We start from the raw sequence: 22,162 nt of genomic DNA, 5'->3' as shown, positions 1-22,162 counted from the left end.
CCGTGCTGTCCTGTGAAGCATTCCTGAATGCCATAGTTACTGAAAAACTTTCAAACTTGACCCATGAATCTGAACGCTGAATTAATTTGAACTCCTGACATTGTCTAGACCCCCTCATTACTTCCACTGTAAAATCACTCACCCCAGATCAATTTATATAAACAAAGCAGAAACTCTGAGATTTCATATCACGTACTCTGCTCCATTATTCCAAATCCAGTAGATTGTTTCTGACAGCTTCCTAATGACACACCTCACAAAAACTCCACTAATTACATTTGGAAATGCTTGCTGTTGGCCAGTGCACTTCTGCCAAGTTAATTAAATCTATGCCTATTGCTATTTCTTCTGCGACATCACTACTGCCACTTGCTCACAAAATACTTTTTCTGTGAACACGCAGAACGTCCTGGTTTCATACCTTGCATCATAATTCAAGGGTTTTGTATCTGCCTGCAAGTCTGTCCTGTTAACCGAAGATGACAGCCCCTCTGTGTGTCCCTCCAGTAAATTATTAAAAATAAACAGCTTTGGTGCATGTAGTATGTCAAAGAAATTCCTCCAAGGAGCAGAAGTCCATGACATTGCTCTCAGTTACTGCAAAAACTCTTGAGGGTTGAGGGTGTGAGAAATTTTGCTTCTGAAAATTCTCTCCTCCACCCCCTCCCCTGCACTGCAGCAGTGGTACAGCTGACACCTGTTCAATACCCCCACACGCTTTTCTAACCTAACCCCAATTTGACAGTCACAGTTGAACCACACTTTTCTCCATCGATTTTCTTTTTTTTTCCCCCCCCGCCCCCAACTTGTTAACGTCTCTGTGGAAATTTATACTTCATGCAACACCTGATATCTTCCCATCAGTGCCCAAAGCGCCTCACAGCTGCGCTGGAATCAGTTGCAAAGAGTAGTCGCCGTGAGCGTGGTAGGTAAACGTGACAGCTAACATGCTTACAGCAAGGACAACAAACATCAAATGAGATAGATGACCGGATATTTGCCGGGAGTTTCCTCCGGGAGCCTTCCCACTCCGTCACTGTAACTTCAATGAAAGTGTAAGTGGGATTTTACTGACGGCCAATGGCTGAACACTTGAGAAATACCCAGCGTACCTGGTCGTTGTCGATGCCTGTGGTTTGGATCATTCCCCTGCTCTTCCTCCAGTGAAGCCACCATGGGATCTTTCACATCCACTTGACTGGGCAGACAAATCCTCAGTTTAATATCTTGTCCACATGATGGCACCGCTGGCTGTACAGCATTCCCTCAGTACTGCTCATAACTATCAGCCTAGACTCACTGCTCAGGCCTGGAGGTCAGGCTCAAACCCATGATTTAGGAGGGAGAGTGTTACCAGCGAGATGAGCATCACACTCCATGGCAAGGCCACTTGCTGATTAAACATGGGAACCCATTATTCAGTTACTTTTTATTACTTCTGCTTATGAGGTGATTTTTTTTGTTCCTTCCTTCTTTGACCTGTCTGTAGGTGTTTAATATTACCTCAATAAACTGCCAACTGTGGAATTATGTTGCATTTCAGCATGTTAGCAACTGTTATATTGTCATATTCTTCGTAAAGAGCGGGGAACCAATTATTGTGTGAATACATACCCCGGGCTGCCGTATTGACTGCTGCACATCAACCTATCGCCCACATGGTGGGCAGAAGGAAAAGGGTTTGGTGAAGCTCAAGCATTTTGAGTCGAAAGTGTGACGGTTTCAAACTACGGGAACCAGAACCATGTTCTAAGACATAGGATGGCGGCATTGGCTTGTCTGAGTAAACATTTTGAACCAATTTAATGCTAAATTAGGCTGGAAGACCAACCCAAATTAGCATCAGGAGGAGAGAGAAAAACTGAGTGAATCAGGCGGAAACAAAATGGCTGCCAGAGTAAATGACCACACAGCTCCAACTTCCGGGGAATTGGGAGATTACTGACATCATCAAGACAAAGTTAAAGCAAAAGTGCGTGCTGACCTTCAATCGCTTTCCCAGGTACTCGGGGGAGGGCAAAGGTTTTTTTTTAAGTTTGTTTATGGGCTGTGGGTATCGCTGGACCAGCATTTACTGTCCATCCCTGAGGGCAATTCAGAGTCAACCACATTGCTGTGGGTCTGGAGTCACATGTAGGCCAGACCGGGTAAGGACGGCAGATTTCCTTCCCTAAAGGACATCAGTGAACCAGGTGGGTGTTAACGTGTGGTCGCCGGGGGAATGGGGGGAGGGGGAAGGGATTGAGTAGGGGGGGGTGGGGGAAGGGATTGAGTAGGGGGGGAGGTGGGGGAAGATTTGCCGGTGATGAGTGTATGAATGTAGGGGTGGGGGAGATGGAGCCTGTTCAGCTGTAGGGCTAGTCGGGGCACCCCGATTGCTGGTTGCTGGTTCTGTGAGACCCAGCCCCACCTGAGTGATGGCGTAAACCACGCTCACTCATTCTCCTTCTGGCAAAAAGGCTCAAGGTTCCATGAGAAAACTTGGGCCATATTCCCCGATTCTGAGGCTAAGTGCGGAGAATCTATGGCATTTTATGTGGAAAACAATCGACGCCCCCCCCCCCCCCCCTCACCGACGCTGTTACCAGTGAGGGGCTCGCTGCCGCACCGCGTAAAGCCGCTGACCTCCATGAAATAAACGGCCGGAGAATTGCCGGGTCCGTGGCCGCAACATGGTCGCACCGTGCGGCACAGCGCCAGCCGTGCGCAGACACGGCCTGTCAGATAGTGTCCCCCTGCACACAACCTCATCGACCCCTGCCACCCCCACCAGCCCCCCGCAGCCCCCCCAGAAGCCCCCCGCCCCCCGGCCACCAGTACGGCTCCCTCCTGCCTGTGCCGCCACTGGACACAGTCCGCAGCAGCCACGCCGGGTTCCCGCACGGCTGGGTCCACACGTCAACCGTGCCGTCCTGAACGCGGTCCATCGGGGGCGGAGCATCGGGGGAGGGCCCTCAGCGGATGTCCTGAGGCCGTCCCAATGGCGTGCGGCGCGCACCGTGAGTACGCCATTTTGTAGGGGGCGGAGCATGGAAACCCTTCCTGAAACAGGTTCCGTCGTTAAAAAGGGAATCTCCGCCCAATCGCTGATTACGGTATCGGTGTTGGGGAACCCCGCCCCTGGTCTGTGCCGCTGGTGATTTACAGCCCAGTTTGCTGTCTGAACCTGGCACTTCCCACAAATGGAAATCTGGAAACATGATTGGGCCGAGCATCGGCTAAAATTGCGGCAGGCGTCGGTTCCCCATTACCTCAACAGCGGCATCAATACGGTCCGGCGGGCAAGTCCAGTAAACGCCATTGGCATGTCATTAGCGGGCCTGACCCGGTATTCTCCGGGGTCTCCGCGATTCTCCGCCTCCGATGGGCCGGGTTCCCGGTGGCGCGGTTCACTCGCGCTTTTAAAAATCTTGAAACAGGCGTGGCGGCTGCTGAGGGAGAGAGAGGGGGGACGGAAAGGGTCCGACATCGCCATAGTTTACTGGCAATTGTGCCGCTGGCCGGGGGGGCTTCTGTCAGGGCCGGGGAGGGGGGGGGGGGGGGGGGGGGGGGTGGAGTAGCGGGGGGTGGCCAGGAGGTGGGCTGTGCGGTCAGGGTGGATGGGCACGGAGCACCATTGCCTCAACCGGCAAGGCAGCCATGCAGCTGCGCACACAGCTAATAGCCCGCTGTGAACCTAGGGCCACGGGTCGTATAGGTGTCCCCCCACACCCCCCCCAGTCGACCCATCAGCGGTATGGGCGCGCTCCAGCACAACCAGTGCCATCTTGTTGGCTGGGATGAGTGTGTGTGGGGAGTGTAATGTGTATGTGCGGCTGGGATGAGTGTGTGTGGGGAGTGTAATGTGTGTGTGCGGCTGGGATGAGTGTGTGTGGGGAGTGTAATGTGTGTGTGCGGCTGGGATGAGTGTGTGTGGGGAGTGTAATGTGTGTGTGGGGCTGGGATGAGTGTGTGTGGGGAGTGTAATGTGTGTGCGGCTGGGATGAGTGTGTGTGGGGAGTGTAATGTGTGTGTGCGGCTGGGATGAGTGTGTGTGGGGAGTGTAATGTGTGTGCGCGGCTGGGATGAGTGTGTGTGGGGAGTGTAATGTGTGTGTGCGGCTGGGATGAGTGTGTGTGGGGAGTGTAATGTGTGTGTGAGGCTGGGATGAGTGTGTGTGGGGAGTGTAATGTGTGTGTGAGGCTGGGATGAGTGTGTGTGGGGAGTGTAATGTCTGTGTGAGGCTGGGATGAGTGTGTGTGGGGAGTGTAATGTGTGTGTGCGGCTGGGATGAGTGTGTGTGGGGAGTGTAATGTGTGTGTGTGGCTGGGATGAGTGTGTGTGGGGAGTGTAATGTGTGTGTGAGGCTGGGATGAGTCTGTGTGGGGAGTGTAATGTGTGTGTGCGGCTGGGATGAGTGTGTGTGGGGAGTGTAATGTGTGTGTGTGGCTGGGATGAGTGTGTGTGGGGAGTGTAATGTGTGTGTGGGGCTGGGATGAGTGTGTGTGGGGAGTGTAATGTGTGTGTGCGGCTGGGATGAGTGTGTGTGGGGAGTGTAATGTGTGTGTGTGGCTGGGATGAGTGTGTGTGGGGAGTGTAATGTGTGTGTGAGGCTGGGATGAGTCTGTGTGGAGGAGTGTAATGTGTGTGTGCGGCTGGGATGAGTGTGTGTGGGGAGTGTAATGTGTGTGTATGGCTGGGATGAGTGTGTGTGGGACTGTAATGTGTATGTGCGGCTGGGATGAGTGTGTGTGGGGAGTGTAATGTGTGTGTGCGGCTGGGATGAGTGTGTGTGGGGAGTGTAATGTGTGTGTGCGGCTGGGATGAGTGTGTGTGGGGAGTGTAATGTGTGTGTGGGGCTGGGATGAGTGTGTGTGGGGAGTGTAATGTGTGTGCGGCTGGGATGAGTGTGTGTGGGGAGTGTAATGTGTGTGTGCGGCTGGGATGAGTGTGTGTGGGGAGTGTAATGTGTGTGCGCGGCTGGGATGAGTGTGTGTGGGGAGTGTAATGTGTGTGTGCGGCTGGGATGAGTGTGTGTGGGGAGTGTAATGTGTGTGTGAGGCTGGGATGAGTGTGTGTGGGGAGTATAATGTGTGTGCGGCTGGGATGAGTGTGTGTGGGGAGTGTAATGTGTGTGTGAGGCTGGGATGAGTGTGTGTGGGGAGTGTAATGTGTGTGTGCGGCTGGGATGAGTGTGTGTGGGGGTGTGTAATGTGTGTGTGTGGCTGGGATGAGTGTGTGTGGGGAGTGTAATGTGTGTGTGCGGCTGGGATGAGTGTGTGTGGGGAGTGTAATGTGTGTGGCTGGGATGAGTGTGTGTGGGGAGTGAAATGTGTATGTGCGGCTGGGATGAGTGTGTGTGGGGAGTGTAATGTGTGTGTGTGGCTGGGATGAGTGTGTGTGGGGTGTGTAATGTGTGTGTGTGGGGTGTATAATGTGTGTGTGCGGCTGGGATGAGTGTGTGTGGGGAGTGTAATGTGTGTGTGGGGCTGGGATGAGTGTGTGTGGGGAGTGTAATGTATGTGTGGCTGGGATGAGTGTGTGTGGGGAGTGTAATGTGTGTGTGCGGCTGGGATGAGTGTGTGTGTGGGGAGTGTAATGTGTGTGTGTGGCTGGGATGAGTGTGTGTGGGGAGTGTAATGTGTGTGTGTGGCTGGGATGAGTGTGTGTGGGGAGTGTAATGTGTGTGTGTGGCTGGGATGAGTGTGTGTGGGGTGTATAATGTGTGTGTGCGGCTGGGATGAGTGTGTGTGGGGAGTGTAATGTATGTGTGGCTGGGATGAGTGTGTGTGGGGAGTGTAATGTGTGTGTGCGGCTGGGATGAGTGTGTGTGTGGGGAGTGTAATGTGTGTGTGCGGCTGGGATGAGTGTGTGTGGGGAGAGTGATGTGTATGTGCGGCTGGGATGAGTTTGTGTGGGGAGTGTAATGTGTGTGTGTGGCTGGGATGAGTGTGTGTGGGGAGTGTAATGTGTGTGCGCGGCTGGGATGAGTGTGTGTGGGGAGTGTAATGTGTGTGTGCGGCTGGGATGAGTGTGTGTGGGGAGTGTAATGTGTGTGTGAGGCTGGGATGAGTGTGTGTGGGGAGTGTAATGTGTGTGTGCGGCTGGGATGAGTGTGTGTGGGGAGTGTAATGTGTGTGTGAGGCTGGGATGAGTGTGTGTGGGGAGTGTAATGTGTGTGTGCGGCTGGGATGAGTGTGTGTGGGGGTGTGTAATGTGTGTGTGTGGCTGGGATGAGTGTGTGTGGGGAGTGTAATGTGTGTGTGCAGCTGGGATGTGTGTGTGTGGGGAGTGTAATGTGTGTGTGTGGCTGGGATGAGTGTGTGTGGGGAGTGAAATGTGTATGTGCGGCTGGGATGAGTGTGTGTGGGGAGTGTAATGTGTGTGTGTGGCTGGGATGAGTGTGTGTGGGGAGTGTAATGTGTGTGTGCGGCTGGGATGAGTGTGTGTGGGGAGTGTAATGTGTGTGCGCGGCTGGGATGAGTGTGTGTGGGGAGTGTAATGTGTGTGTGCGGCTGGGATGAGTGTGTGTGGGGAGTGTAATGTGTGTGTGAGGCTGGGATGAGTGTGTGTGGGGAGTGTAATGTGTGTGTGAGGCTGGGATGAGTGTGTGTGGGGAGTGTAATGTCTGTGTGAGGCTGGGATGAGTGTGTGTGGGGAGTGTAATGTGTGTGTGCGGCTGGGATGAGTGTGTGTGGGGAGTGTAATGTGTGTGTGTGGCTGGGATGAGTGTGTGTGGGGAGTGTAATGTGTGTGTGAGGCTGGGATGAGTCTGTGTGGGGAGTGTAATGTGTGTGTGCGGCTGGGATGAGTGTGTGTGGGGAGTGTAATGTGTGTGTGTGGCTGGGATGAGTGTGTGTGGGGAGTGTAATGTGTGTGTGGGGCTGGGATGAGTGTGTGTGGGGAGTGTAATGTGTGTGTGCGGCTGGGATGAGTGTGTGTGGGGAGTGTAATGTGTGTGTGTGGCTGGGATGAGTGTGTGTGGGGAGTGTAATGTGTGTGTGAGGCTGGGATGAGTCTGTGTGGAGGAGTGTAATGTGTGTGTGCGGCTGGGATGAGTGTGTGTGGGGAGTGTAATGTGTGTGTATGGCTGGGATGAGTGTGTGTGGGACTGTAATGTGTATGTGCGGCTGGGATGAGTGTGTGTGGGGAGTGTAATGTGTGTGTGCGGCTGGGATGAGTGTGTGTGGGGAATGTAATGTGTGTGTGCGGCTGGGATGAGTGTGTGTGGGGAGTGTAATGTGTGTGTGGGGCTGGGATGAGTGTGTGTGGGGAGTGTAATGTGTGTGCGGCTGGGATGAGTGTGTGTGGGGAGTGTAATGTGTGTGTGCGGCTGGGATGAGTGTGTGTGGGGAGTGTAATGTGTGTGCGCGGCTGGGATGAGTGTGTGTGGGGAGTGTAATGTGTGTGTGCGGCTGGGATGAGTGTGTGTGGGGAGTGTAATGTGTGTGTGAGGCTGGGATGAGTGTGTGTGGGGAGTATAATGTGTGTGCGGCTGGGATGAGTGTGTGTGGGGAGTGTAATGTGTGTGTGAGGCTGGGATGAGTGTGTGTGGGGAGTGTAATGTGTGTGTGCGGCTGGGATGAGTGTGTGTGGGGGTGTGTAATGTGTGTGTGTGGCTGGGATGAGTGTGTGTGGGGAGTGTAATGTGTGTGTGCGGCTGGGATGAGTGTGTGTGGGGAGTGTAATGTGTGTGGCTGGGATGAGTGTGTGTGGGGAGTGAAATGTGTATGTGCGGCTGGGATGAGTGTGTGTGGGGAGTGTAATGTGTGTGTGTGGCTGGGATGAGTGTGTGTGGGGTGTGTAATGTGTGTGTGTGGGGTGTATAATGTGTGTGTGCGGCTGGGATGAGTGTGTGTGGGGAGTGTAATGTGTGTGTGGGGCTGGGATGAGTGTGTGTGGGGAGTGTAATGTATGTGTGGCTGGGATGAGTGTGTGTGGGGAGTGTAATGTGTCTGTGCGGCTGGGATGAGTGTGTGTGTGGGGAGTGTAATGTGTGTGTGTGGCTGGGATGAGTGTGTGTGGGGAGTGTAATGTGTGTGTGTGGCTGGGATGAGTGTGTGTGGGGAGTGTAATGTGTGTGTGTGGCTGGGATGAGTGTGTGTGGGGTGTATAATGTGTGTGTGCGGCTGGGATGAGTGTGTGTGGGGAGTGTAATGTATGTGTGGCTGGGATGAGTGTGTGTGGGGAGTGTAATGTGTGTGTGCGGCTGGGATGAGTGTGTGTGTGGGGAGTGTAATGTGTGTGTGCGGCTGGGATGAGTGTGTGTGGGGGAGAGTGATGTGTATGTGCGGCTGGGATGAGTTTGTGTGGGGAGTGTAATGTGTGTGTGTGGCTGGGATGAGTGTGTGTGGGGAGTGTAATGTGTGGTGCGCGGCTGGGATGAGTGTGTGTGGGGAGTGTAATGTGTGTGTGCGGCTGGGATGAGTGTGTGTGGGGAGTGTAATGTGTGTGTGAGGCTGGGATGAGTGTGTGTGGGGAGTGTAATGTGTGTGTGCGGCTGGGATGAGTGTGTGTGGGGAGTGTAATGTGTGTGTGAGGCTGGGATGAGTGTGTGTGGGGAGTGTAATGTGTGTGTGCGGCTGGGATGAGTGTGTGTGGGGGTGTGTAATGTGTGTGTGTGGCTGGGATGAGTGTGTGTGGGGAGTGTAATGTGTGTGTGCAGCTGGGATGTGTGTGTGTGGGGAGTGTAATGTGTGTGTGTGGCTGGGATGAGTGTGTGTGGGGAGTGAAATGTGTATGTGCGGCTGGGATGAGTGTGTGTGGGGAGTGTAATGTGTGTGTGTGGCTGGGATGAGTGTGTGTGGGGTGTGTAATGTGTCTGTGTGGGGTGTATAATGTGTGTGTGCGGCTGGGATGAGTGTGTGTGGGGAGTGTAATGTGTGTGTGGGGCTGGGATGAGTGTGTGTGGGGAGAGTGATGTGTATGTGCGGCTGGGATGAGTTTGTGTGGGGAGTGTAATGTGTGTGTGTGGCCTGGATGAGTGTGTGTGTGGAGTGTAATGTGTGTGCGCGGCTGGGATGAGTGTGTGTGGGGAGTGTAATGTGTGTGTGCGGCTGGGATGAGTGTGTGTGGGGAGTGTAATGTGTGTGTGAGGCTGGCATGAGTGTGTGTGGGGAGTATAATGTATGTGCGGCTGGGATGAGTTTGTGTGGGGAGTGTAATGTGTGTGTGTGGCTGGGATGAGTGTGTGTGGGGAGTGTAATGTGTATGTGCGGCTGGGATGAGTGTGTGTGGGGAGTGTAATGTGTGTGTGTGGCTGGGATGAGTGTGTGTGGGGAGTGTAATGTATGTGTGGCTGGGATGAGTGTGTGTGGGGAGTGTAATGTGTGTGTGCGGCTGGGATGAGTGTGTGTGTGGGGAGTGTAATGTGTGTGTGCAGCTGGGATGAGTGTGTGTGGGGAGAGTGATGTGTATGTGCGGCTGGGATGAGTTTGTGTGGGGAGTGTAATGTGTGTGTGTGGCTGGGAATAGTGTGTGTGGGGAGTGTATTGTGTATGTGCGGCTGGGATGAGTGTGTGTGGGGAGTGTAATGTGTGTGTGTGGCTGGGATGAGTGTGTGTGGGGTGTGTAATGTGTGTGTGTGGTGTGTATAATGTGTGTGTGCGGCTGGGATGAGTGTGTGTGGGGAGTGTAATGTATGTGTGGCTGGGATGAGTGTGTGTGGGGAGTGTAATGTGTGTGTGCGGCTGGGATGAGTGTGTGGGGAGTGTAATGTGTGTGTGTGGCTGGGATGAGTGTGTGTGGGGAGTGTAATGTGTGTGTGCGGCTGGGATGAGTGTGTGTGGGGAGTGTAATGTGTGTGTGCGGCTGGGATGAGTGTGTGTGGGGAGTGTAATGTGTATGTGCGGCTGGGATGAGTGTGTGTGGGGAGTGTAATGTGTATGTGCGGCTGGGATGAGTGTGTGTGGGGTGTGTAATGTGTGTGTGTGGGGTGTATAATGTGTGTGTGCGGCTGGGATGAGTGTGTGTGGGGAGTGTAGTGTGTGTGTGGGGCTGGGATGAGTGTGTGTGGGGAGTGTTATGTATGTGTGGCTGGGATGAGTTTGTGTGGGGAGTGTAATGTGTGTGTGCGGCTGGGATGAGTGTGTGTGTGGGGAGTGTAATGTGTGTGTGCGGCTGGGATGAGTGTGTGTGGGGAGGTTAATGTGTGTGTGCGGCTGGAATGAGTGTGCGTGGGGAGTGTAATGTGTATGTGCGGCTGGGATGAGTGTGTGTGGGGAGTGTAATGTGTATGTGCGGCTGGGATAAGTGTGTGTGGGGAGTGTAATGTGTGTGTGCGGCTGGGATGAGTGTGTGTGGGGAGTGTAATGTGTGTGTGCGGTTGGGATGAGTGTGTGTCGGGAGTGTAATGTGTGTGTGCGGTTGGGATGAGTGTGTGTAGGGAGTGTAATGTGTGTGCGGCTGGGATGAGTGTGTGTGGGGAGTGTAATGTGTGTGTTGTGGCTGGGATGAGTGTGTGTGGGGAGTGTAATGTGTATGTGCGGCTGGGATGAGTGTGTGTGGGGAGTGTAATGTGTGTGTGCGGCTGGGATGAGTGTGTGTGGGGAGTGTAATGTGTGTGTGCGGCTGGGATGAGTGTGTGTGGGGAGTGTAATGTGTGTGTGCGGCTGGGATGAGTGTGTGTGGGGAGTGTAATGTGTGTGTGCGGCTGGGATGAGTGTGTGTGGGGTGTGTAATGTGTGTGTGCGGCTGGGATGAGTGTGTGTGGGGAGTGTAATGTGTGTGTGCGGCTGGGATGAGTGTGTGTGTGCGGAGTGTAATGTGTGTGTGCGGCTGGGATGAGTGTGTGTGTGGGGAGTGTAATGTGTGTGTGCGGCTGGGATGAGTGTGTGTGGGGAGTGTAATGTGTGTGTGGGGCTGGGATGAGTGTGTGTGGGGAGTGTAATGTGTGTGTGCGGCTGGGATGAGTGTGTGTGGGGAGTGTGATGTGTATGTGCGGCTGGGATGAGTGTGTGTGGGGAGTGTAATGTGTGTGTGCGGCTGGGATGAGTGTGTGTGGGGAGTGTAATGTGTGTGTGCGGCTGGGATGAGTGTGTGTGAGGAGTGTAATGTGTGTGTGAGGCTGGGATGAGTGTGTGTGGGGAGTGTAATGTGTGTGTGCGGCTGGGATGAGTGTGTGTGGGGAGTGTGATGTGTGTGTGCGACTGGGATGAGTGTGTGTGGGGCTGGGATGAGTGTGTGTGGGGAGTGTAATGTGTGTGTGCGGCTGGGATGAGTGTGTGTGGGGAGGGTAATGTGTGTGTGCGGCTGGGATGAGTGTGTGTGGGGAGTGTAATGTGTGTGTGCGGCTGGGATGAGTGTGTGTGGCTGGGATGAGTGTGTGCGGCTGGGATGAGTGTGTGTGGCTGGGATGAGTGTGCCACGCTGAGTAAAACACCCGGCTCCACGATATAAATGGCTGGAGAATGGCCGGGTCGGTGGCCGCGAAATGGGAGAAATGGGTGTTTAAGAAATGTACTTTTAAGAAATGGGTGTTTATCAGTGATGACACAATGTGGGTGGAGCTGGGCTGTCTGTCAGTTTTTTACTTTTGTTTTAGGCTGTTTGCTGCAGGGTGTGTTTTAGTTTCGTTTTCAGAGCTGGATAGCTGCAGTCACAGCCAGAAGGTGTATTAGAATCTCTCTCTGTAATCTAAAGACTGTAAACCGATCCTTTGGTGATTTAAAACTAATAACTGCTCTCAGTAGTGACTTTAACCTGACGTGCTTCTGTTAAAAGATTTTTAAAAAAGTTTTCTGGATGTTAAAATGATAGCTTAAGGATTACTTAGTGTTGTATTCTTTTGGGGGTTATATTTGAATTAATGGTTGGCCCATAACAACAGTGAGTCCCGCCCAGTGCCTCATGAACGGAGATTCCAGCCAATCATGTTTGAAGTAACATGATTCTAAAAACTGCCAAATACACAGAAATATCGTGCGGTTCCCCATGACACATATGTCAACCTCCATCCCAGAGACACTCACCTCAGTCAGACACTTGAGTGAAGAGCCTCCTGGGACATCCTCTGCTCTGCACCACACAGCTGATGTGGTATATCAGGCTGAGGTAGCAGTAGCTGACGGGGCGAATGGTCGGGGGGGGCGGTGCGGTCCCAGGGACTAGCTGCTGTCCAGACAGGTCTCGGGCTTCTGGAACAGACGGCCACATCGACAGTGGAGATACAGTCACTGAGCCAGGGACTACATGAGGGGCTGTGGGCGAGCGCCCAGCACCCGCAGGCGCAGCAGCATGAGGTGGAGCCGACCATGCCTGCCTCCCAGGGTGGTGTCCGCGGTAGAGGCTCCGGGGGCGACTATTTCGGCCATGGATCAAGATGTCCAAAGTCTGGGGAAATCTGTACAGGCGCTGGCCGGGGCCCAGGACAGGGCTGCCCTCTCACAGAACCACCTGGACATTGCAGCAGTGCCACAGAGCCTGGCCCAGTGCACAACGTTACAACCTGCCTCGCTGTTCTGTCAGAGGGTGTGAGGGATGGGTTGGTCAAGGCTGCACGCAGAGGGGAGGCTTTGGGGGGGGGGGGGAGGGATGGTGGACATTGGCCATGGGCTTTGGCCCAGCGCTCAATGCCCCGGTGTGTCCCCGCCACCCCACCCCAGCCACCCCAGGGGATGTGATGGGACCGTGTGAAGGAATGGGCAGCTGGCATACAGGGATCACCCAGGTGGACGGTGGGAACTGCTACCGTGGGCAGGAATCAGACATTGTCAAACGATGCGGAGCTGCAGAGCTCATCACAGAGAAGGTTGCCATCATTCTCCAACCCATTGACCAGACCCACTGTCACTGCCAACCCAGGGCCCCCACCCAATCGTGAGGCAGGTAGGAATCATGGAATGGGTTTTATTGGGGGTGGGGGGGCTGGTGGGTGGTGCAGGGAGGCTGTTTATGGGAGGGAGTGGTCGGCTGGCGGGGGGGGGGGGGGGGGGGGGCGCGATGGGGTGCAATGTCCATGCCCCTGGCCAGTCCCCCTAATCAGGGATCCGGGAGCACATCAGCCCAGGCCGCTTTGCAGCCTCCTGCGTCTGCCCAGGCCCTATGTCCTTCCCATCCTCACCTTCCCTCGCATCCTTCCCATCGGGTGAAGTCTGACGTTCATCCTCCCCCTCTAGCACGCTGACCCTCTGCTGTGCAATGTTGTGGAGGATGCAGCAGGCCGCCACGATGTGGGAGACCTTCCTAGTGTCATATTGGAAGGCTGCCATATTGGAAGGCTGCCATATTGGAAGGCTGCCATATTGGAGGGCTGATTCAGAGTGGTCCAGGCACCTGAACCGCATCTTCAGGAGGCTGATACGCTTGATCACACTCCTGGTCGCTGTATTGCCGTCGCTATAGCTGGTCTCCGCGTTGGTCTGTGGCTTCTGGGTCGGCATCGGCAGTCACGACCGCAGCGGCTAACCCCTGTCACCCAGGAGCTAGCCCCACAGCTGGGGGTGAGCCTCCAAGAGGCCGGGAACTGTCAAGGGCGCCAGGAGGAAGGCGTCGTGTACACTGCCTGGGTATTGCGTCAAAACGTTGATGATTTGCAGCTGATGGTCACACACCAGCTGCACGTTCGTCGAGTGGAACAACTTTCGGTTTGTGCAGAGCGGCCTGTCATGTACAGGTGCTGATAGGGGGACAGTATCCCCTTGATCACCCCCTGGATCTGGGGCATGTCAGCGATGCAGCGAACCCCGCTGGGCTCAGGCCATGTTGAAGTGGATGTATTGTGCTGACTGGGTATATAGGGTCTCCGTGTTGGCGCAGATGGACCTGTGCACTGAGATCCCAGACAGGGCCCCACTCGAGCAGCTCCAGCTCGTACAGCCGCAGGGCATCCCCCACGGCTGCAGTGACCAGCGGGAAGGCCTCCATTGCTGGTTGTATTCCAATATCCATTGTCTGCAGGGGCTGAAAAGTCATCATGTTAACAAGGGGAATCGCCCCAAACCCACGGCCCATCCCCTGGCCACCTCCCTGTCACCACCCCCCAGCCCTCCTGGCCAGTGCCCAGCCCGGCAGACCATGGTTACGCCTCTCAGTAGCCTCCCTCCTCTCTCTCTCCCTCAGCCCTCTCACTATCCTACCCCCTCTCTCTCTCCCTCAGCCCTCTCACTATCCTACCTCCTCTCTCTCTCCCTCAGCCCCTCTCAGTATCCTACCCCCTCTCTCTCCCTCAGTGCCTCTCACTATCCTACCTCCTCTCTCTCCCTCAGCTCCTCACGGTATCCTACCCCCTCTCTCTCCCTCAGCTCCTCTCAGTACCCTACCCCCTCTCTCTCCCTCAGCCCTCTCACTATCCTACCTCCTCTCTCTCCCTCAGCGTCACTCACTATCCTACCTCCTCTCTCTCCCTCAGCTCCTCTCGGTATCCTACCCCCTCTCTCTCCCTCAGCGTCACTCAGTATCCTACCCCCTCTCTCTCCCTCAGCGTCACTCAGTATCCTACCCCCTCTCTCTCTCCCTCAGCTCCTCTCAGTATCCTCCCTCCTCTCTCTCTCCCTCAGCCCTCTCACTATCCTACCCCCTCTCTCTCTCCCTCAGCCCTCTCACTATCCTACCTCCTCTCTCTCTCCCTCAGCCCCTCTCAGTATCCTACCCCCTCTCTCTCCCTCAGTGCCTCTCACTATCCTACCTCCTCTCTCTCCCTCAGCTCCTCACGGTATCCTACCCCCTCTCTCTCCCTCAGCTCCTCTCAGTACCCTACCCCCTCTCTCTCCCTCAGCCCTCTCACTATCCTACCTCCTCTCTCTCCCTCAGCTCCTCTCGGTATCCTCCCTCCTCTCTCTCCCTCAGCTCCTCTCACTATCCTCCCTCCTCTCTCTCCCTCAGCTCCTCTCGGTATCCTCCCTCCTCTCTCTCCCTCAGCTCCTCTCACTATCCTCCCTCCTCTCTCTCCCTCAGCTCCTCTCGGTATCCTACCCCCTCTCTCCTTCAGCTCCTCTCACTATCCTACCCCCTTTCGCTCCCTCAGCTCCTCTCAGTATCCTACCCCCTCTCTCTCTCCCTCAGCTCCTCTCAGTATCCTACCCCCTCTCTCTCCCTCAGCCCCTCTCACTATCCTACCCCCTCTCTCTCTCCCTCAGCCCTCTCACTATCCTACCCCCTCTCTCTCCCTCAGCTCCTCTCACTATCCTACCTCCTCTCTCTCCCTCAGCCCCTCTCACTATCCTACCCCCTCTCTCTCCCTCAGCTCCTCTCGGTATCCTCCCTCCTCTCTCTCCCTCAGCGTCACTCGGTATCCTACCCCCTCTCTCTCCCTCAGCTCCTCTCACTATCCTACCTCCTCTCTCTCCCTCAGCCCCTCTCACTATCCTACCCCCTCTCTCTCCCTCAGCTCCTCTCACTATCCTACCCCCTCTCTCTCCCTCAGCGTCACTCACTATCCTACCTCCTGTCTCTCCCTCAGCTCCTCTCGGTATCCTACCCCCTCTCTCTCCCTCAGCGTCACTCAGTATCCTACCCCCTCTCTCTCCCTCAGCGTCACTCAGTATCCTACCCCCTCTCTCTCTCCCTCAGCTCCTCTCAGTATCCTCCCTCCTCTCTCTCTCCCTCAGCCCTCTCACTATCCTACCCCCTCTCTCTCTCCCTCAGCCCTCTCACTATCCTACCTCCTCTCTCTCTCCCTCAGCCCCTCTCAGTATCCTACCCCCTCTCTCTCCCTCAGTGCCTCTCACTATCCTACCTCCTCTCTCTCCCTCAGCTCCTCACGGTATCCTACCCCCTCTCTCTCCCTCAGCTCCTCTCAGTACCCTACCCCCTCTCTCTCCCTCAGCCCTCTCACTATCCTACCTCCTCTCTCTCCCTCAGCTCCTCTCGGTATCCTCCCTCCTCTCTCTCCCTCAGCTCCTCTCACTATCCTCCCTCCTCTCTCTCCCTCAGCTCCTCTCGGTATCCTCCCTCCTCTCTCTCCCTCAGCTCCTCTCGGTATCCTACCCCCTCTCTCCTTCAGCTCCTCTCACTATCCTACCCCCTCTCGCTCCCTCAGCTCCTCTCACTATCCTACCTCCTCTCTCTCCCTCAGCCCCTCTCACTATCCTACCCCCTCTCTCTCCCTCAGCTCCTCTCACTATCCTACCCCCTCTCTCTCCCTCAGCGTCACTCAGTATCCTACCCCCTCTCTCTCCCTCAGCGTCACTCAGTATCCTACCCCCTCTCTCTCCCTCAGCTCCTCTCGGTATCCTACCCCCTCTCTCCTTCAGCTCCTCTCACTATCCTACCCCCTCTCTCTCCCTCAGCCCCTCTCACTATCCTACCTCCTCTCTCTCCCTCAGCTCCTCTCGGTATCCTACCCCCTCTCTCTCCCTCAGCGTCACTCAGTATCCTACCCCCTCTCTCTCCCTCAGCTCCTCTCACTATCCTACCCCCTCTCTCTCCCTCAGCGTCACTCAGTATCCTACCCCCTCTCTCTCCCTCAGCGTCACTCACTATCCTACCTCCTCTCTCTCCCTCAGCCCCTCTCAGTACCCTACCCCCTCTCTCTCCCTCAGCCCTCTCACTATCCTACCTCCTCTCTCTCCCTCAGCTCCTCTCGGTATCCTCCCTCCTCTCTCTCCCTCAGCTCCTCTCACTATCCTCCCTCCTCTCTCTCCCTCAGCTCCTCTCACTATCCTCCCTCCTCTCTCTCCCTCAGCTCCTCTCGGTATCCTCCCTCCTCTCTCTCCCTCAGCTCCTCTCACTATCCTCCCTCCTCTCTCTCCCTCAGCTCCTCTCGGTATCCTCCCTCCTCTCTCTCCCTCAGCTCCTCTCACTATCCTCCCTCCTCTCTCTCCCTCAGCTCCTCTCACTATCCTCCCTCCTCTCTCTCCCTCAGCTCCTCTCGGTATCCTACCCCCTCTCTCCTTCAGCTCCTCTCACTATCCTACCCCCTCTCGCTCCCTCAGCTCCTCTCACTATCCTACCTCCTCTCTCTCCCTCAGCCCCTCTCACTATCCTACCCCCTCTCTCTCCCTCAGCTCCTCTCACTATCCTACCCCCTCTCTCTCCCTCAGCGTCACTCAGTATCCTACCCCCTCTCTCTCCCTCAGCGTCACTCACTATCCTACCTCCTCTCTCTCCCTCAGCTCCTCTCGGTATCCTACCCCCTCTCTCTCCCTCAGCGTCACTCAGTATCCTACCCCCTCTCTCTCCCTCAGCTCCTCTCACTATCCTACCCCCTCTCTCTCCCTCAGCGTCACTCAGTATCCTACCCCCTCTCCCTCTCCCTCAGCGCCTCTAACTATCCTCCCTCCTCTCTCTCCCTCAGCGCCTCTAACTATCCTCCCTCCTCTCTCTCCCTCAGCGCCTCTAACTATCCTCCCTCCTCTCTCTCCCTCAGCGCCTCTAACTATCCTCCCTCCTCTCTCTCCCTCAGCGCCTCTCACTATCCTACCCCCTCTCCCTCTCCCTCAGCTCCTCTCGGTATCCTACCCCCTCTCTCTCCCTCAGCTCCTCTCGGTATCCTACCTCCTCTCTCTCCCTCAGCAGCCATGGTGCCTGGTTCCCTATTTTTAAAAGCACAAGTGAACCGCTCCGTTGGGAATTCCCCTCCCCCCCGGTGGAGGCGGAGAATCGCGGAGGTTTTGGAGTTTACCAGGTGACGGAGAATTGCGATTGGCGAGAACTGGGCGTCAGCCATAATTTCGCCGTCAAGATCGGTTCTTCGCCCAATCGCGTTACCCGATCTTGGCGTCGGCTGGCGAGAATCCCGCCCACCTTTATTAAAGGAAGATGAGAAAATCCCGATGGGATTTCTTTATGCTGCATCTGTACAAATTATCTTTTGTTAGTCATGTAAATGACTGTATGAGAATGACACTTCCTCGCTGAAATGGAAGACATTCTCTTATTAAATCAATAACTGTTCCACAATTAATGGTCTATGACAGAGTTCTTCAAGTTAGTGATTTTCTGAGAATGTTCTTCCATTTTCAGGTGTAGCTTATTCATGTTTCGGAGAGCGCTGTGTTCCCAATAACAGATTTTATGGATAAGATGTGCTCAGCTTTCCAGTAGTTTGTCTCTGATTGTGTTGAAAACTGCCATCAGGGTGGGAGTTAGATTTCAAAGGGGCATTGTAGGGGGGATGAATGATCACAAATATAGAATAGAGCGATATCAGGAACAAATAATATTTTGTTGTTTTTAAGTGCAACAAAATAATTGGGTCATAAACCTGGAATTTTAAAAAATCCATTTCTGGAGTGAGGGTGTCACTGCCGATCGGCCATTTATTGCCCATCTGTAATTGCCCTTGAGACACTGGTGATGAACTGCTTTCATCGACCACTGCGATCCATGTGGTTTAGGCACAGGAGTGATTCCAGGATCTTGGCCCAGTGACAGCGAATGAACGGTGATATATTCCCAAGTGAGGATGGTGTGTGGCTTGGACAGGAACCTCCAGGTGGTGGGGTTCCCAGGTATCTGCTGCTATTGTCCTTTTAGATGGTTGAGGTCGTGGGTTTGGAAGGTGCTGTCTAAGGAACCTTGTTGAGTTGCTGCCATGCATCTTTTAGATGGTACACACGGTTGCCACTGTGCGTCAGTGGTGGAGGGAGTGAATGTTGAAGGTGGTGGATCAAGTGGGCTCCTTTGACCTGGACGGTGTAAAGTGTTGTTGAGACCACTCATTCTGCTGGCTTCAAAGTCAGCTCTTTCAATATTCTTCCCAGTGATCCTACCTCTTGATGACAGGGCACCGAGTTCTTGATTAAATTGCCATTTGTTGCGTGAACTTTGACAGTGAAGTCTGGCAGTTTCTCAGATCAAAGAGAGCATCTAAAGTGAGCACTTTCTTGTCCTCATAAGTCAAGCCCACAGATGTGTTTTCCATTGAATGGTTAGCAGATAGTAATAACCTCTGACCCAAAATTGTTCAGTTGAATTCTGAACCTTTCTACGCCCGGATTGAAGTTAGTTAATGGTAACTGGCAATGGTGATACCTGGAATCTGCCAGGTCGCTATCGATCAGTTTTAACGCAGAATGTTGTACTCTCCGACCCCTGACAAACTAAAGTTCAGGGGTGGTGATGCTCAATTAAGTTTCACTTTCTGATAAAGTGAGTGGAGAGTAAATCAGAAAATTATCAATGTACAGATGTCAGAAATGTCTTTCTGGGTGACATGAATCATAGAACTTCACGGAAAGTACTACCCGACTCACAACACTTGCTATTGGATGATAGAATGTAGCCTGAGAATGGAGAGATAGATTGTTGCTGATGTCACTGTATAATTCTGCTCCCTATACACGCACAGCCATTAACACTTATTATTCCTTTCAACATTTTGTGGTTTGTTCTATCTTTAGATATTGAACTACATTAGGCAGAATTTAGTTCCGTGACGCGAGTACCCTCGCTGGCGGGAGCTCCGTGTCGCGTCTGTGGTGGAGGTTCAAGGTTCAATGCAATTTAAGAGCATTCAGGCATTGAACTGGCCGGCGTTGGGCCCTCCAATTGATTAGGGGCTCTGGAGGGCATTAACCCAGTGCCAGCTAATTAGAAGTCAACAGCTCCCCTCACCAGCAGCGCCGTTGGGAACGGTGGCTGCTGTTGGTACTGCTCCCATTCCTGCTGGATTCCTGGGGACTGGCGTGGGGGGGGGGGGGGGGGGGTGGGGGGAGGATTGCAATGAGGGGGATTACCAGAGAGGGGGACAGGGGAGTTGGAGGGCAAGAGGGTAGCTTTCAGCGGCTCCCCACTTCCTGATGCGGGTCCTTCGACCAAGCACTGAAGGCCTATGAACAAGGGATTATCAATACTGTTTTACAGCACAGAAAGAGGCCCTTTGGCCCATTGTCCATACTGGCCAGCAAGCACCTATCCATTAATCCCATTTTCCAGCACTGGCTCCGTTGCCTTATGTACTCTGCCATTTCAAGTGCTTTTCAACCATTTCTGAAAGTTTCGAGCGAGTTCCGGCCTCTATCACCCTTTAGTAAGTTCCAGATTCCAACAAACCTGATTGAAAACATTTTTCCTCAAATCTCCTCTAAACGTCCTGCCCCTTACTTTAAATCCATGCCCCTGATAATTGGTTATTTCCCCTCTACCAAGGGGGAACGTTTCTTCCTATCTACTCTATCTGTGTCCCTCGTAATTGTGCCCACCTCAAACAGGTCCTCCCTCAGCCTGCTCCGCTCCAAGGCGAACAGCTCCAGCCTGACCAGCCTCTCTTCATAGCTGAAAGACTCCGGCCCAGGCAAGATTCTGGCGAATCTCCTCTGCAATTTCCCCAGTCAGATCACATCCTTCCTCAAACATCCCACAGTGACAGGAGAAGGAGTGCTTCCCTGATTCCAGTCATTGAGATTTCCCACATAGATCCCTCTCCCCGCCCTCCCCACACCAGCTCTAGTTTGACCCATGGCCTGATAATGCTCCTCAGTAATCCTGCAAGCTGCCTGTGGAAGTGCGGCAGCTCCAGTTTGTGAAAAAGAAATTGGTCCAATTTCATGCTGCACTCGGCTCTGTTAGCTGGGCGTGTGCAGGTTGCACAGTTGCCGAATACGAGTCCAGAGAATGTCTACTCCATATAGTCTGGCAAACAAGTGAAAAAAAAAGAGGGAATCATTGAGAAAAATAAGGGGGGAAAAAGTAAAAAGTAAAAAATGTCATCTTCTGGAATTTGAAGCAGGAAGAAGCAGTATTCCATAATGATGGAGTACTGGTATCATCACTGTGCTAATAACGCACTGGGCTAGTAACACAGAAACCCTGGGTAATGATGGAGTACTGGTATCATCACTGTGCTAATAACGCACTGGGCTAGTAACACAGAACCCCTGGGTAATGCTCTGGGGGACCTGTGTTTGAATTTCACCACAGCAGATGGTGAAATTTGCATTAAATGAATAAAGAAATCTGGAATTGAAACTTTAATAGTGACCATAAACCATTGTCGTGATAACTAACGTCCTGGAGGGAAGGAAATCTGCCCCCTTGCCTGGTCCGGCCTACCTGTGATTTCACATCCACAGCCATGTGGTTGGTTCAGCAATATCCTCAGAAATAGCTTAGCAAGCCACTCAGTTCAAGGATGGGCAATAAATGCTGAGCCAACCGTCATTGCATTATGGGGAAAGGGCCTGGGGCTGATTCTGCAGGGGGGGGGTGGGTGGGGGGGAATGCTTGATCAGCAAGGTGAAAAATCCAGGGGGGATTAACGATCATAGCCCATCACTCAAAATACATTTTAGAAAGGGGATTAAAACACTAAAATAACAGCCCTCAACGTGGCCAATATACGAGTATTCCACAATGCTCGTGGGAAAATGATTAATTCCCTGATTGAAATGGCTATTCTTCCTTCGAATTACCAGAGTTTTGGCTGTACAGCGAGCAGAAATCATGGTCTAGCTTAGGTGCTTTTCATATTTCCTTCAGTCTTGTAGCTACTAATTGTATTCAACCTTTGTCTGCTCTTTTTTTTTCAGGAGGCAAGCCGTCGCCATGGCAACCTCACATCTGTAGACTCTAGAAGCTAATTGGTTTGGAGGGATAGCTGGCAGAGTGCGATCACAGAAACAATATGGAATGGAGATAATATTACTGAACCCTGGGCAGTAATTTCACAGCCAATATTACATTCAGCAAGATTTTTCACACATAATTACTGTCTTCCTGTGAGCAGCAACATTGCAGCCCGAGGGCAGCTAGCAAGTATTACTGTAGTGACTGCGGTGCAATAATATTACAACCATTACATTAAAAGAGCAGGTTATCATTAGCAATATTGGAGACTTTGAATAAAGATCATGCATGAACCTGGACTCTCTGTATTTTTCCACTTACAGTAACCCTTTGAGCACCTGCTTCCTGCTTCCTGCTTCCAAACCACTTTTATTTTAATAGCCTTTTACACCAAATAAAATAATTTCATTTTTGCCATCCATATGTTTTCATCTCACCCACCAATATTTCACACCAATAGAAGTAAAACATCTTTTAGGAGCGTTATTTATTTTGTGACACCGCGTCCTCACGTTGACCTGGAATTTCATGGAGCCGGAAGGTCCCTTTAAAAACGGCAGCCACGAACTGATTCCAGGTTCCCGATCCCATTCCTGTTATTTCTGATTTCCAGGCCAGCTGGTTCGTGTTGTGAGCCAATACCCTGCACCCCCAACCTGACCCACTCCCATATCTTTATCTCGTGCAAATGGGCATTGTGAAATTGTCAGCACAGATCAGAGTTCCACAGCTATCACCA

The 22,162-nt window shown here is 53.3% G+C and overlaps 1 long non-coding RNA gene across 1 annotated transcript in view; it reads left to right on the top strand.

The window, feature by feature from the left end:
• The window catches only part of LOC119969763, a 109,604-nt gene extending 87,882 nt beyond the window's left edge, over window positions 1–21,722 (top strand). The window contains exon 3 of the long non-coding RNA XR_005461458.1: window positions 21,387–21,722. This is a non-coding gene — a long non-coding RNA (uncharacterized LOC119969763). The remainder of the gene's footprint in view (window positions 1–21,386) is intronic.
• Window positions 21,723–22,162: the final 440 nt, after the last annotated feature.

The sequence above is a fragment of the Scyliorhinus canicula genome, chromosome 7 (assembly GCF_902713615.1).
Source record: "Scyliorhinus canicula chromosome 7, sScyCan1.1, whole genome shotgun sequence".
In the NCBI taxonomy this organism is placed as follows: Eukaryota; Metazoa; Chordata; class Chondrichthyes; order Carcharhiniformes; family Scyliorhinidae; genus Scyliorhinus; species Scyliorhinus canicula.
This window is presented reverse-complemented; position numbering and strand designations above follow the sequence as displayed.